Below are 15,325 nucleotides of genomic sequence, written 5' to 3' on the forward strand. Positions count from 1 at the left end.
TTCCTGATAAAAATTCTTGTCTTATTTTTTCATTCATTCCTAGTTGACTTGTTCTATATGTGAAAAGGTAGTCCTAAACAGGTATCTATTAAAGAAAAGTAAAGTTGTGCCTTTACAAGTAAAAATAAACATAGTAAACAACAGCACTATTCAAAGATTGGGAGATACCTGAAATTCCTCCAGAATTTTCTACAGGAATGCACATGCACTTTCTCCTCTTACTCAGATGAAATGTTTTAAACTTAACCATCAGCTGTAACTTATATCATTTTCAAGTTGGTGTAGTTTTTACACCAAAACTGCAATATTTCAGTTGAAAGAGATCTTTGCAGACTGACCTGTGAACCCAGCTACCAAACATGCTATGGTAACTTAGGAAAAGGAATTTTTAAAACCCCATTTTAGTTGGTAATAGATTTAGTTGGTAATAGATATACATTTGTAGAAATGTATATCATGGAAAAGTATATGTAGAACATCTCCGTCAAAGTCTGTGCAAGCTCCTGTCTCAGTCAGGACAACAGCCTTTCCTTTCCCATAATCTTATACACCAAAGAGTTGTTGTTTATTTTTTTTTTTTCCAAATGAGTAACTATCTAAAGGTTTCTATTCTCTTATCCCTTTCAGCTTATCCCTGCCTGCCTGCTTGATCAATGAATGCATGGTCCGTGCTCCTTCCCCTAGTTTCCTGCTCTTTCTGGGGGGAGACGATGTCGTAGATAACTGCGAGATGAGGTAAGATCCAGGGTTTCATTTCTGACAACCTGCCTCTTATTCCTTAGTCTGGTGTCAAGAAGACATTCTTTGGTATCCTTAGGAACTGCATTTTTTCATAAATATATTTTTAGAAAGCCTTCATTTTCTTATGAATTCAACATCTATCAGAAATGATCCTTTTTTCAAAAATGGAATCCTAGTGTAGGATTTATGAGAATTCTATCCAGTTCTGTTTCAGGATCATTTATGTGACCTTGGGCCATAAAATAATCCTATAATCCTCACTGTGAATACAACATAGTTGCTTTCCTCAAAGAGAACTTGGCACCATGGACTTGTATTTGTCTCAACCTCTGCCCTCATAAAGCAGCTTATACTTTTGTGGGGAAACCAAATACACATACATAACACAGAGAATAAGTCAATGCAAACTATAATCAAAGTCTAAAATTTGTCATTTACTTCAAAATGCTATCAAAGGTCAGTAAGTGGCTGTCCCTATGGACTAATACATTTGGCAATGATTTAATGGAGGAGAAGAGCTTTAAGGTGAGTCTAAACGTGTGGTTAGGTGTATTGGTCTGCTAGTACTGCCATAACAAAACACCAACTACTGTGTGACTTAAATAGTAAGAGTCTATTTCTCACAGATCTGAAAGCTGGAAGTCCAGGGTCAAGGTGCTGGCCAATTTAGTTCCTGGTAAGAATTCTCTTCCTGACTTATATAAGGCTGCCTTCTGATTGTGTGATCACATGCCTTTCCTCAGTGCATGAGGAAGAATAGAGAAAGTGAGCTCTCTGTTGTCTCTTCTTAAAAAGGACTAATGCTATGGGATCAGGGTCCCCCCTTTGGGACCCTATTTAATTATTAATTACTAGTGGGGCACCTGGGTGGCTCAGTCAGTTAAGTGTCAGGCTCTTGATTTCTTTTTAGGTCATGATCTGAGGGTTGTGAGATCTCCCCCACCCAGTGTGGAGTCCGCTTGGGATTCTCTCTCTCCCTCTACCTCTCCCCTTTCCCAACTTTCTCTCAAAACAAAACAAAAACTTGATTACTAATAATTACCTTAATTAATTCCTTCAAGGCCCTATCTCCAAATGTAGCCACATTAAGTGTTAGGGCTTCGACATATGAATCTGGCAGAACACAAGCATTCAGTCCATAACAGTAGGACATATGACCAAAAAGTGTGTGGGAAAGTGTTTTAGACCAAAGACAGCGTGAAAGGAGATGAGATCATAGGAAATGTTTATATGGGGTCTGTGTGTGTGTGTGTGTGTGTGTGTGTGCGTGTGTGTGTGTGTGCGCACAGGCACGCACTTAAGAGAGCATTAATTATTCTAAACAAATACTTATTGAGTTCCTGCTCTAGACCAGGCATTGTTTCTGGCACATGGACTGCCCTCATGAAGTTATTTCTAGCAGACAGAGATACACGTAAACATAATAAGTCAATTGTTTCAGTAAATGTTATCCAATGTGTAAAAGTGGTGAGTACTATGAGGGTCAGGGGTGTGAATGATGAAGGGGAAAGTTTGAGACGTTTCATGAAGTTAGTCCAGATAGGCCCTGCTGAAAAGAGAAATGAATAAAGATTTGAGGGAATTAGTAAAATGGGTAAGTTAAGGGAAACATTCCAGATGGAGGAAGATAAAGCAAAAGGCCTAAAGGCAGAAAATTCTTGACATTCATGAAAGAATGAAATGCCAGTGTGGTCAGAGGGGACTGAGTGAGGGCGGGAGTTGTAGGAAAGGTCAACGTGGGCCTTGAAGGCCATTCTAAGGACTTTGGCAGTTAGTCCATACGAATCGGGAGCCAGAGCAGGGTTTGAACGAAAGAATGACAAGGCCTGACTTTTTAAAGGCTCACTCTAGCTGATGTGTGTAGGGCTAGGAGCTGGGAGGCCATGAGGTGTTTATTACAATAAACCAGACAAGATGTGATGGTGGTTCAGACCAAGGTGGTACCAGGGGAGGTGAGAGCTGTGGTCTGACTCTGGACATACATTGAGAGCACAGCCAAGAGAATTTACTGACAGACTGAAAGAATGAGAAGAGTCAAGAATGATTGTGAGTTTTATGTTTCTGTATTACACCAAATCATTTTACTACAGTTAGAGCATTTCTACTGTCTCTGCCCCCACTCCATCTCTGTTACTTTGCAGGCAAAAAATGTGGGACTTGGAGAATCTCACTGAGTTAGGACTTAGAACCAAAATTTTGTGTTTGTAATACATGGTATAACTTCATTTTATGTTGTTTTAGAGCAACCTGTACTGTTAAATATGAACATTCCTTGATCACTCTGAAAAATTCCAGTTCAACTCCTCCTATTTCTCTTTCTCAGTTAATTTTCCTCCCAGCCCAACAGTTCACATATGATCATATATTTATATATACTTACACATCTTGCTTATTATCGGTCGCCCCAACTAGAATATAAGCAGCAGTTTTTCCTCATTTCTGTATCTCTACTCCCTAGAAGAGTGACTGGTACTCAGCAGAGTTTTAGTAAATATGTATGAAGTGAACATATACACAAATGTGTGGAAGAAAGAAGGAGAGAAGGAAGAAAGATAGAGAAGGAGAAAGAGGTAGAGAGAAGAAAGGAGAGTAAATGAAACTGAAACTGTTTTGCAAGCACACATTCCACAATGCCTTTGCTAAGGGACACAGGAAATTCAAATTCTCTGGCTTTTTAAATCTCATAGCCACACACATATGCACAAACAAAATTTTAAAAATGGATTTTAAAGTAATAAAATATAAATCAAATGAAAGAAATGTTAGTTTTTAAAAACTAACTTCAACTATTGTGAATTAATTTCCCACAAATGATACTGAGTCTGGACACATTTTCTTTTCTCCAGAAGATTTGAAATCTTGCCAGTTTCCACTGGATAGAAGAGATGAAAGCAATGGCAGGAGTTAGAAAAGTTATGATATAGATCTTTTTAATAAATATTTTTTAATGAATGAATGAGCAAATAAATGAAGTGACACCATTCTCCCAAATAATGCTGCACTGTAGCATATAATTTTTCATAATTCTGAATTGCCTCACAGAAGAAAACGTGCTACATGCTTATGTATGAACTGAAGAACTAAAATTTCAGGTCACAAAGTCATGATTCAGAAAGTTGGCCTTTCCAAACCCCAGTCCCCATGAATCAAAATGCAGCACAGCCAGCAGGCACAAGACTGATTTCCTGCTACTGAATCAGTAGCACGGTCTGCTAAAAACTCTTCCTAGATTTGGACGGTATGAAGACCTACTCTTGGAAACATTAAGTGAATATTTTCAATTAGACCGTATGTAATATTGGATTTCAGTTTGCAGTTAACAAAGCATGTTTTTGCATATTACCCATCCAGTGGACTAGGTGGAGCTCCCTTCCCCAGGTTAGATGCACATCTGTTGCACTTTTTTTTTTTTTTTAAGATTTTTATTTATTTAGAGAGAGGTTACAAGTAGGCAGAGAGGCAGGCAGAGAGAGAGAGGAGGAAGCAGGCTCCCTGCTGAGCAGAGAGCCCGATGCGGGACTTGATCCCAGGACCCTGAGATCATGACCTGAGCCAAAGGCAGCAGCTTAACCCACTGAGCCATCCAGGCGCCCCCATCTGTTGCACTCTTGAGTCTCTTCGGCTCCTGTGCCAGTTATCTTCTGTTTTCACTCCAGACCAATTCTCTTCTCTTCTTCACCCTCTCCCCCTTCTCTGTCTTCTATTCCTGGAAATCCATTGGCTTGCAGCAAGGACCCCCTGGGCTTCTGGCTTCTCACTGGCTATGGTCAAGGGGAGACCCTGGTAAGAGGGGGAAGGGTGATGGAGAATGAGCCCTGCGCATTTATCTCCCCAACTCCCATATTACCAACTCTCAGTGAATAAGCCATATCCCTCTAGGCAAACCACAGTTCCCTTCCAGTGGCATCTCTGGGTTCTAAACTCAGACCCCTTCACCCTATCCCTTCAGGCTTAGATATCATAACATGTTAATGGCTCCCAATACTGCACTGTTTGTTGTTTTCCTTGAACTTGGCCTTTGCTTTGTAAGTAGCACCTGCTTTGAGTGTGCCCTAGTTTTGGTGCTAGAACCCAACAATGTGCAGGTTTAATAAGTAAGGGGAAGAATAAGACTTGTACTCAGATATGTTAACTCCAACTTCAGGATCCTTCCCCTATTTAATTGTCAAGGCTGTCAGTATGATGACGCTCTATGCCTTCTAGAGGAAACTTGATTGACCACTTCATTACTTTTAACAATATGAAATGCCTCTCTCATTTTGAATTTCATTTATTCAGACTGCCCATCAGCATTTGTTGAAAGCACACTCTATGCCAGACACCTTACTATGTGTTAGAAATATAAAGATGAATAAGGTATCTCTGTCCTCAACTTTCTCTGATCAAATGAAGGTAGGTGTCACACATTGAGATCGCTGGAAGCTGATTCTGGTGGAGAACAACCAGCAGAAAATTGATGAGGGAATTCTTGGAATCAACACCCACGGAAAGGCAAGAAGGAAACAGGGTTAGGCACAGGGAGAAGTTGCATGTGATACAGTTATCAGGACAAGCCACAACTGACCCTGCAGAGATTTCTGAAGTTCTCAAGAGCTTCAGACTTGAACCTCCCTAGGTGTAAGGGCCAAGCCTTTAACCTCTGTGTTGATTAGTCATTGGACACTGACCACCCCAGAAAAGGGATCTAACTTGTCTTAGATGGCTCTTTTCAACAACGGCAATCCCCACAGGGAGCTGACATTTGAAGATTGTCTCCACTGGCACTTCCAGCATCTGAGAGAATATGTTCTTCATTCCAGAAGAGGGATCAATACCTCTCATGCTAAGTAAAGGAGAAGAGACAATATAGGTTAGCCTTGGAGAGATACACAAGGTATTATGGATACCCATAAAAGGAACTTAATCCAGTCTTATGAGTCTTGAAGAAACTCTTTTTTTTAAAAGATTTTATTTATTTATTTATTTGACCGAGAGAGAGATCACAAGTAAGGAGAGAGGCAGTCAGAGAGTAGGGGGTGGGAAGCAGGCTCCTTGCTGAGCAGAGAGCTCAACGAGAGGCTTGATCCCAGGACTCTGAGATCATGACCTGAGCCGAAGGCAAAGGCTTAACCCACTGAGCCACCCAGGTGCCCTATTCTTCTTCTTCTTCTTTTTTTTTTTTTTTTAAGATTTCATTTATTTATTTGTCAGAGTGAGAAAACACAGGCAGGCAGAATGGCAGGCTAAGGCAAGTGAGGTACAAGCAGGGAGAAGCAGGCACCCCACTGAACTAGGAACCCAATGTGGGATTCCATTCTTGAGCAAGATGATTCTTAATTCGAATCCTAAAGGTGATGGGGTCTGTGATTAAACGAGCGAGACTGATACAAAGCGAAGATCAAGCAAAGCTTTATTTCGCTCCAGTATCAAGAATTAACCCGACTAGTCGGGGCTGTCCCTTATGGAGAGAGCGACCCCTCCCAGCCTCACAGACTAACTTTTATAGAGCGCACATGGGTGGCCAATTGAATTAAAATTCACCCAACAGTAGCTATTTGAACTAGCCTATCACCTTGGTCAGAATTGGCACACAAAGGGTGGGGCCCACATTCTTTGGTAGCTAGGGAGACAGTATGTGCACTTTACTGATTGGATGTCTCCACCTGGCCTGACTCATTTTTGTATTCTGGGCTCTGTTATCTGCACTTGACCTGACCTGTCCTTGTATTTGGGCTCTGTTATCAGGAACTAGTTAACCATATTTTACTGGTTTTCTGGATTTGCTTCTAAGTGGAAACTGGTGGGGGGGGCGTGGGGAGGGCAGGGGTCAGTTTAAGTTTTACTGCACAAACAACAAAATGGTTGCTCAACCGAGATGCAGTCACTCTGGCTAAGTAGGCCCTTACAAAAGGCTGAAGAAGAAATTAGCCAGACAAAGGAAATGCAGCATACAAGGGCAAAGCTTAAATGTGGCATGGCACATATAGAAGGATTGTCAGTTCATAAAGTTTGAGGCTGCAAAGGCAAGAAATTAAGCTGGGAAAGTAAGCAAGACCATATCAGGAAGGCTTTGAAGACTGTGTCAAGGGACTGGGGCTTTTGGCTAGAGACCAAGGGGAATCACAGCGGAGGGAGACAAAACCCTCCCTGCCCCTAGAATATTTCCTTCTTTCAGAGGTATACAGTGGCCAAGAAGGCCCTGGTTAAGGTGGGTTTCAAGTTCTCAGCCTGGTCCATGTTTATGCTATGATCACATGCAACCCTTCCCCTCTGCTTAGCTCCTTCTTCTCTACCTTGAAAGATATCCTCATTGAGAAGGTATCTGTTCAACAGTGGGCTGTTCACTAAATATCCCATCTCCAGAGGCAGATCTAATTTCAACCCCAGCGAGTGGATTCTGGATAAGGCACAAATACAAGCTAGTGGAACCTCAGAAGAATTGACTGATATAAAGAAAGCACCATTCCATTCTGTTCAGTGTCATGGTTGTAAATCAGTCCCACCTAAGATGCCCAGGAGGATAAGATTCCTGATTCTCATGCTTTTGCTCTTCCACCACACTAGCCATGCCCAACAAGTTGCGCTCTTCTCTCCATGATGCAAAACTGGAGAAAGACAATTTAACCTTTCTCTGAGGAAGCTCCTAGAGTAGCAACTGTCAAACACAAAAAGATCTCTGGATAAACCAGGTATGCAAGCACAGTCCTGTGTTATGACAAATCCAACCACAGCAATGAAGGAGACAGCTGAACATGTTCATGCCTGCCATGAATTTTATTCTTTGATAAACGTTCCTGTCATGTCAGGTTGGCCTGTGGAAGAACACTACCGTGGACAACCATGTCATCTCATGAGTCTATTTAGACAACAGTTTAGAAATACTAAGGACAGTTGCCTGTGGCCTTGATTCTGGCTAACAGGCTTGATTTCAGTTGAACCGTATGGAATTTGTCAAAACGTGATTTTTTTTCCCAAGTTAGAAAAAGGCTCCAAGTTCAGTGTGTTCAATTTAGACGATTAGGGTGTTAAATATATCACGCTGTAAAGATGAGACCGCACACCTGGGTCCTTCCATTTTTCTGAGACATGCCCTTGGGCTCTCCTCACTGGCCACAGAAATTTAAAGATAAAATTCCATGCAGAACATTTCACTCTCTTCTAAGAAGTAAAATGAGAACACCAGGGGGGAAGGAAAGCAGCTTTCATCAGGGAGGAACCCTGTGAGGGTCAGAGTTGAGAACAACCTCAATTTGTCTGAACTGTTACTATAGATTTAAAATATATAGCCATGCAGTGTTTTGGCTGATTTCCCAGGGGCATATATGCTCCAAATTCCTAGCTCATCTATCAAGAGCTGTTAAGTGTTTAATGTTGCTTAAGACACTGTGGTTGTTGCCAATACAATCTTCCCCTCAGGGAACATGTTTCCCCTTAAAAGTTTTCATCTTGGCTTGTTTGAGGCAAAGGCCTTAAAAACACAGCAAGTGTTTTTGCTCTGGGTATTACCACACCCTGACTGCTCCTTCTTATTCTATACCTCATAGCATATATAATTGAGTCTTTGCATTCGTTCTTTAATTCACTTAGCCTTTAAGCATTGTATTTGTTCCAGATACTAAGCTCAGAAGACTTAGGCAAGCAGGAGAGATCAACAAGTCAACACAAAACTGTAATCCAAGGTGATTATTGCTAAGAGATTTAGAACAACGTGCTTTTGGAATATTTTTCCTCAACTAAATTATGGGCTCATCTCAGTGATTTTGCTTTCTTTATGCCCCAAATATAAATCTCTCTCCTTTAGCTTGTTTTTTTCTAGAAGAGCCTTATTCTCTATTTTTTTCTAATAGATGTTTTAGAAAGTCTAAGTGTGTTTTTACACAAAGCCATTAATTCTTTATTCTGTTGCAGCTCTAGTATAGTCCCCATAATATAAAGGTCACTGGGAGATTTTTGACCCTCTTCTCCAAGGTACTATGCCATTCCAAATAACAACTAAGAAGCATATGGGCTTTTGTGCTGTGAAATCCATTCAAGAGGGAGAGAGGCCTTCTTTTTGAAGGATTTCATGCAAAATACTGAAGATGTGAATTCAGTCACTGACCTCCCAAGCAGAGGGTTCTTTCAAAACAGGAAAGAGCAGCGGCTAAATGTTCCTTTGGTTAAATCGTCTTAAAGCATAAACACAGGAATTCCACTTCCTTATCAATCTATTTATCTCCAATGCCTCTGACGGATGAAAGAGGTGATCTCACATTGTTGATTTGGATGGGTAACTTTTCTACTTGAGCTCTCCTGCAACAAGGCAGTATTTGGAATACGTTAGAGGAAAGAAAAAGTAATGCCAGTTCTTTAGAACAATTATGGAGAAACTGCCAATGGAGCTGGCATTTCTTTATAAACAGCTGGCTTCAAATGGCCCAGAGATCAATGGACTGGAAGCAGGAATGACCTCATCAACTCTCACCTTGACGTCATAAAACTACTATTGCTTGCTCTCTTCCCTCCTTCAAACACAGGGACTCAAAGCCCTTGGTGAGTCCATATGCCTATTCCCATCACCGAAAGCTGTCATGCCTTTAAATGTCAGTGCCTCTCTAAAGGGACCTCAGCCCTGCTGAACCAGGAAAAGGGAGAGCAAACAGATGCTTATCTGCAGGAGCAGAGGAACAAACTGCTCCCTGGGCTGAACCCGAGTCTGCCGCTGAGCTGGGCACCGCGACGATGCTCTCTGGCAGGAGGCCATGGCGCGGCCCTCTGTGGAGGCCGGGCGCCCTGAAAGAGTTCATTCACTCCACATGGGTGAGCAATTTCCTCCCAAGTGGCTACTCACCAATGGCAGACCCAATTACAGACAAGATTGATGGGTCTGCCTGGAGTGCTGAATCTACCTTAGTGCTTTCTTCTGACTTTGAAAAAAAAAAAAAACTTCACACACAAGAACTAAAGCTCTGGGACAAATCTCATCTCAAATAATGGGATGGTTTCTTTAAATGGAGGGGAAAAGGAAACAAAGAGTAAACTCACAAGAAATATTACAGAAAGTAACTCAGGAAGCACTGCCTTCCACACCTACCTCCTACGCTAGCGCACATGCATACACACACACACACAGAGCCCAGAAGGGCAATAATTCTCAGGGCCAAGAGTTGAAGACTCTTTATTACTAGTGTGGGAAAAGCTGTAAGCTCTGCCCACGGGAATGACATGGGCTGTCTGCATTCTCTCCCTTCCTGGCTTCAGTCCTGCAGCCTGGCTCTAAGGCTAAGGGGAAGAGTTTGATTTTATCCCATTTTATCTAGAATAACTTCTTGCTAGAGCGGTAGTGGAACCCCAAGCCCTCTGAAATTTCACCTATTAGCCTTTTCTTTCAGCTACATAACTTATGTGTCCCTGCGCAAAACACAAATATAAGAACCTTGTCCACAAAAGCAAAAAAATAAGTTTTCCCTCTTGTTTGTGGTTTCTCTTGAGCCGGCCAAGATAAGGGGTTTTTCATTTGGTATTTAATGTTGCACTCCCTTGAGTGTAATAGGAAACTTCCAGATGAACTCACAGATGTCTGTGTCCTTGCCCCATAAGTTTAGTGCATATGCCTGACCCCAACCCTTTTTCCATCCACACCCACACCCCCCACCAGGAGTAGAAGACAGCAGCACTAACTGGGCACTTTTAGGGAGTGGGAGGCGGAGAACCCAACCAACAGACCTGGTGGACAGGTAAATCAAGGCTCCAAACCCCCTGTGCCTGCTTCATCGTCCCTTTGGAGTTCACTTATGAAACACAAATTTAAAGAGAAAATTATCTAGAAATTCAAAATGACAACCACAAGGGTGCCTGGGTGGCTCAGTGGGTTAAAGCCTCTGCCTTTGGCTCAGTTCATGATCCCAGGTTCCTGGGATCGAGCCCCACATTGGGCTCTCTGCTCAGCAGAGAGCCTGCCTCCTCCTCTCTCTCTCTGCCTGCCTCTCTGCCTACTTGTGATCTCTCTCTGTCAAATAAATAAACAAAATCTTAAAAAAAAAAAAAAAAAAACCACCACAGAACATTAAACCCCAAGGATGAAACCCTTTCTGAACTATGGGAACCTGTGCAACTGTACTGGTTACCCACTCAGGAAACCAGCCCTGTTTTCTCCTAATACAGGAAATACAGATATGAAGGTAAAAATTGTAAGAGTTTCCTCAAACACACAGATTTAGATAAACAGAAGGTACACACACACATGCGTTTATATGTGTATAACCAGCTCTTCCCTGTACTGTCTTCTTAAGCTAGGTGCTCTGATGCACAATTACTGAGACAAAAGTATAGACATAGTTGGTGTTCTTGTTGCATGTTGACAGATTACTTTGCCACCAGTAAACCCCAGCAGAACAAGCTGAATATATCCATTTAGGCCCTGGAGGGGTACATGTGTTAGTAAACAGTTTTGTTCACATAAACTTTTTTTAATATTTATTTATTTGAGAGGGAGAGAGAGAGAGAGACTGAGAGAAAGAGAGAGAGAGTACATACACATGAGCAGGGGGAGGGAAAAGCAGACTCTCTGCTGAGCAGGGGGCCTGATGCGGGTCTTGATTCCAAGACCCTGGGACCTGATTTGAGCCAAATGCAGACACTTAACTGACTGAGCCACCCAGGCACCCCTATATAAACATTTTAATATAAAAAAAAGCTAGCCCAATTTTATTTTCATTTACATTAAAATATTATTTTAGGTACCTTTTGTCTGCAATATTTTGAAATTTTTAAAAACCATCAATGTTTTTCAAAATTAAAGCATGCTATTTAGAGATCTCAGGTAATAAGCAGTATTGGAAAATGTCACCTTTCATGCTGATCTTAAGTTTGTGCCCAGTAGAAAAGGACAGGAAAAGAAAAAAGGAAAGGGAAAATTAAACCTCAGTGGGGAAGTGTCTTACGTTAAAGACACGTCAAATGTGGCAGTTGGATCTATCCCTTGTCATTGCAATGGGACAAACACATCTGGTCTCATAGAAGACATTATCAGTACTCATCTTAAATCCTTTAGCACTTGCTGCTTTTACTGTGGTTACTTCTACACGTGTTTTATTCCCCATTCTTCCATCCTCAAACAAATCATAAGCCTCAAGTTTGATGCAGCTTTGCATGACCCCACAATGCTTAGCACGCTGATAAGTACAGAGTTCTCAAGAGACTTTCTAAAAGCATCAGGAAAATTCACTCAGTTTACCCATGTTAAGGTCCCTCATCCCTCACGTGTAGCTATTACTAAATCTATGGGTTTTAGGTAGAATCATATACAGTAACCATGAATTAAAAGATAGCGTCAAATCCAAAAAACAATTATCATATACAAACAATTATAGGTATAGATATGCAAGCACATGCATGTAAGAAAATGACACTTGGTAAAACTGTAATAACTGCACTATTCAGAGCATACAGTGTTTCATTTTCCCTAACTTGTTTTCTAATTAACATCTAAATTCAGGGTATTTATGGTATAATGAAAAAATCATTTCTGACAATAAAACTATATATATGTTAAAAATTTATAATACATGTAAGCTTATAAATACTCTAGTGAAGTTAACAAAAAAATAAAATTAAGCATATCTGCAAATACTGTTAAACTGAACACTAACATTTTTCTTAAACCAGAGTTAAAACCAATAATAATAAATATAGGCAACTTAATACAAAACACACTACCAATGGAAACAAATATTTTTAAAGGAGATTCACCAGACAATGCAGTTACTAAATGTAAGCATCCAGGCCAGTAAGAAATTTTACATATAGGTTTAGATGTAGATATAGACATAGATAGATAGACAGATATAAATATATATAATGCATAATTCAAAGTGTTATCATCACTGTGTTCCCCAGGAAGAGAAGATACTATATAGAATACTAACATAAATACAAAGTTTATTGAACATTTATCATGTGAAATGTATTCTGAGTTATTTTATTTAATTCTCACAACAACTCTGAGGAAATAGAGACTGTTGTTATCTGCTGTTTTGCAGAGGAGGGAACCAAGTCTCAGGAAAGCTAAGTAGCTGGTAAGCAGGGGAATCAGAATATGAATGCAAGCAAGGAGCAATCCAGCTTTAGTGTCTACGTTAGTCTGCCTCCTGTGATGTTATTAGTAGATTTACTACCCTTAAAATTTGCACCAGGCCACCAACTGCTCCTTGCCTAGGAAACCAATTTGTAGAGTTGCCAGATTTAGCAAATTAAAAATTTAGGATGCCTAGTTAAAATTGAACGTCATATAAATATTACATTTTTTAGTATAAGTATGTCCCAATATCGCATGGGACATACTTATACTTATAAATGTTTCATTCTGGGGCACCTGGGTCATTCAGTCAGTTAAGCATTTGCCTTAACTGAGATCATGATGATGGAATCCTAGAATGGAGTCCCGAGTCGGTCTCCCTGCTCATTGGGGAGTCGGCTTCTCCCTCTGCTTCTCTCTCTCTCTCTCTCTCTCTGTCAAATAAATAAATAAAATCTTTTTAAAAATTAAGAAATTAAAAAAAAGTTTCATTGTTTATCTGTAATTCAAATTTAACTAAATGCCCTGTATTTTATCTTGCAACCCTACTGGCCTGCCATCTCCCAGTACCTCTGAGTGACCATCACAATTTCTTAAAGGACAGCAATATGGCTTTTTGAAAAAGGTGGACTAATTCTAGGTTGAAGTTGGCATCAGAGACAAGGGCAAACCCTGTTTCCATAGATAAGATCTCCACTTCATAGCAAAAAAAATGAAAATCCCTCTTAAGCTTGCAGATTGGGCCAAAGAGCCCCATTGAACCTCACCTTTCATAGGCCATGTAAACCTTAAGCAATATTTACAGAATAAGGGCCTTCTGACCTTTATGTTTCTCACCCTGTAAATAATGATAACATTTCACTGGGCTGTTCTGAAGGTCAAGTGAGGTTATTTATGTAAACATTTACTGTAAATGCTGCCTGGGGACTTGTGTTTTTGGACATATAAAATTAAGAAGTTGTGTCATTTTTTTCCAAGAACCGAGAATAAATATTGTTAATCCAAGCCACTTTCAGTGCACATATAAACCAAGAAACCTAATAATTAAACAGATTAAGATTAAAAACTAACATGCTTGAAGGTATATTTTTTCAAAAAAAGAAAGATTTAAATTTTGAAATCAGCTGTAAAAATCAGTGTCTGTTCAGTCAGCCATATACAAGTAAAATTAATCTTTTTCATTCCTTATTTCCATTATTATCCAGTGTCAATAATAAAAATAAAAAGATAATTTTTTTATTCTGTTCAGTTAGCCTCATCCTTAGTTTTTGAGGTAGTGTTCAATGATTCATTGGTTGTGTATAACACCCAGTGCTCAGCACATCACATGCCCTCCTTAATACCCATCATCTGGCTACCTCATTCCCCCAGCCCCTCTCCTCTGAAACACTCGGTTTGTTTCCTAGAGTTCAGAGTCTACCATTGTTTGTCTCCTTCTCTGATTTCTTCCCATTCAGTTTTCCCTCTCCTTTCCCTGTGGTCAGTGTCAACTATTTTTAAGTGATATGATATAAAAAGCAGGTAATAATATTAAAGATTATCCTTTTTTCTCTTTTTAGCTGAAAAGTTACCAAGATACAGTTACATAGAACAAAAATTTAATTAAAAGAATTACTAGTAGTCAAAAATAATATGGGAACAGGAAAAATATGTGTTATATACATACAGGATGATAATGAAACAATGAATTTTTTTAGTGATGTTTTAATTTACCAACATTTTTCAGGTATCTGCTCAAGTACTTTTATTTTAGAAAAGTCTTGGTTTTCTTTTAGAAATTTCCCCAAATCGGAATTTCAACTCTTTTTTTTTTTTTTTAAATAGAAAAGCCCTCTGGAGAAAAATTAATTTAATAATAGTTTCAAATATTCAAGTTGAATTGATTAACTGAAACAATTTGTTCCCCCAATTCCTTTGTAAACTGGCAACTGTCAGTCTGATCAGGTCAGAATACTTGAAATATAACTCTACTACTAGAAACTCCTGAAAGAGTTTGAAGAAACTTTAGGGTGTTTGAGGATAAATGTTGGAGATACAGAGCAAGAGAGAAAAAGCTGAAGCTGATGAAACTGAGTGTGAACTTGTGGCTTCAGACAGCAAGCAGCTGAGGAGATGGGGTTGTCAGGGAAAGAAAGAGCTTGGAAAGCAAGAAAATCTGAATTCTTGTCCTGTGTGCACTACTAACTTGCTGTGACACTGGGCAAATCACTCAATCTCTCTGAGCCTCCATTTTCCCATCTTCAAAACGGAGATGAGTTATCACAGGGATATTGTGAGAAGAAAATGAAGTAATGTGACCAAAAAATGCACTTTTTTAAGGTTAATAAGTTGTTGTTATAAACAACATTCTTACCATGTAATCAGGGAGTAGCACCTTAAAGGCTAGATACTCAAGAAAGAGGGAATTCAATGAAGGGAGAATACATAGGCAGAATTCAAGGACTTTATAAAATGGAGTTCATCTGGGTACAGGAAGAAGAAACTGGGATTGGAAAGGTAGATACAAAGTGCAGAAAATGAAATACAGCTCCAGAAAATTCTGATGTTAGT

General features: G+C 39.9%; 1 long non-coding RNA gene across 1 annotated transcript in view; it reads left to right on the top strand.

Moving 5' to 3' along the window:
- The first annotated feature begins 698 nt into the window (after positions 1-698).
- The window catches only part of LOC309861516, a 36,506-nt gene continuing 21,879 nt past the window's right edge, over positions 699-15,325 (top strand). Inside the window, exon 1 of the long non-coding RNA XR_014309973.1 lies at positions 699-735. This is a non-coding gene — a long non-coding RNA (uncharacterized lncRNA). The remainder of the gene's footprint in view (positions 736-15,325) is intronic.

Source organism: Mustela nivalis, assembly GCF_964662115.1.
Source record: "Mustela nivalis genome assembly, chromosome: 3".
In the NCBI taxonomy this organism is placed as follows: Eukaryota; Metazoa; Chordata; class Mammalia; order Carnivora; family Mustelidae; genus Mustela; species Mustela nivalis.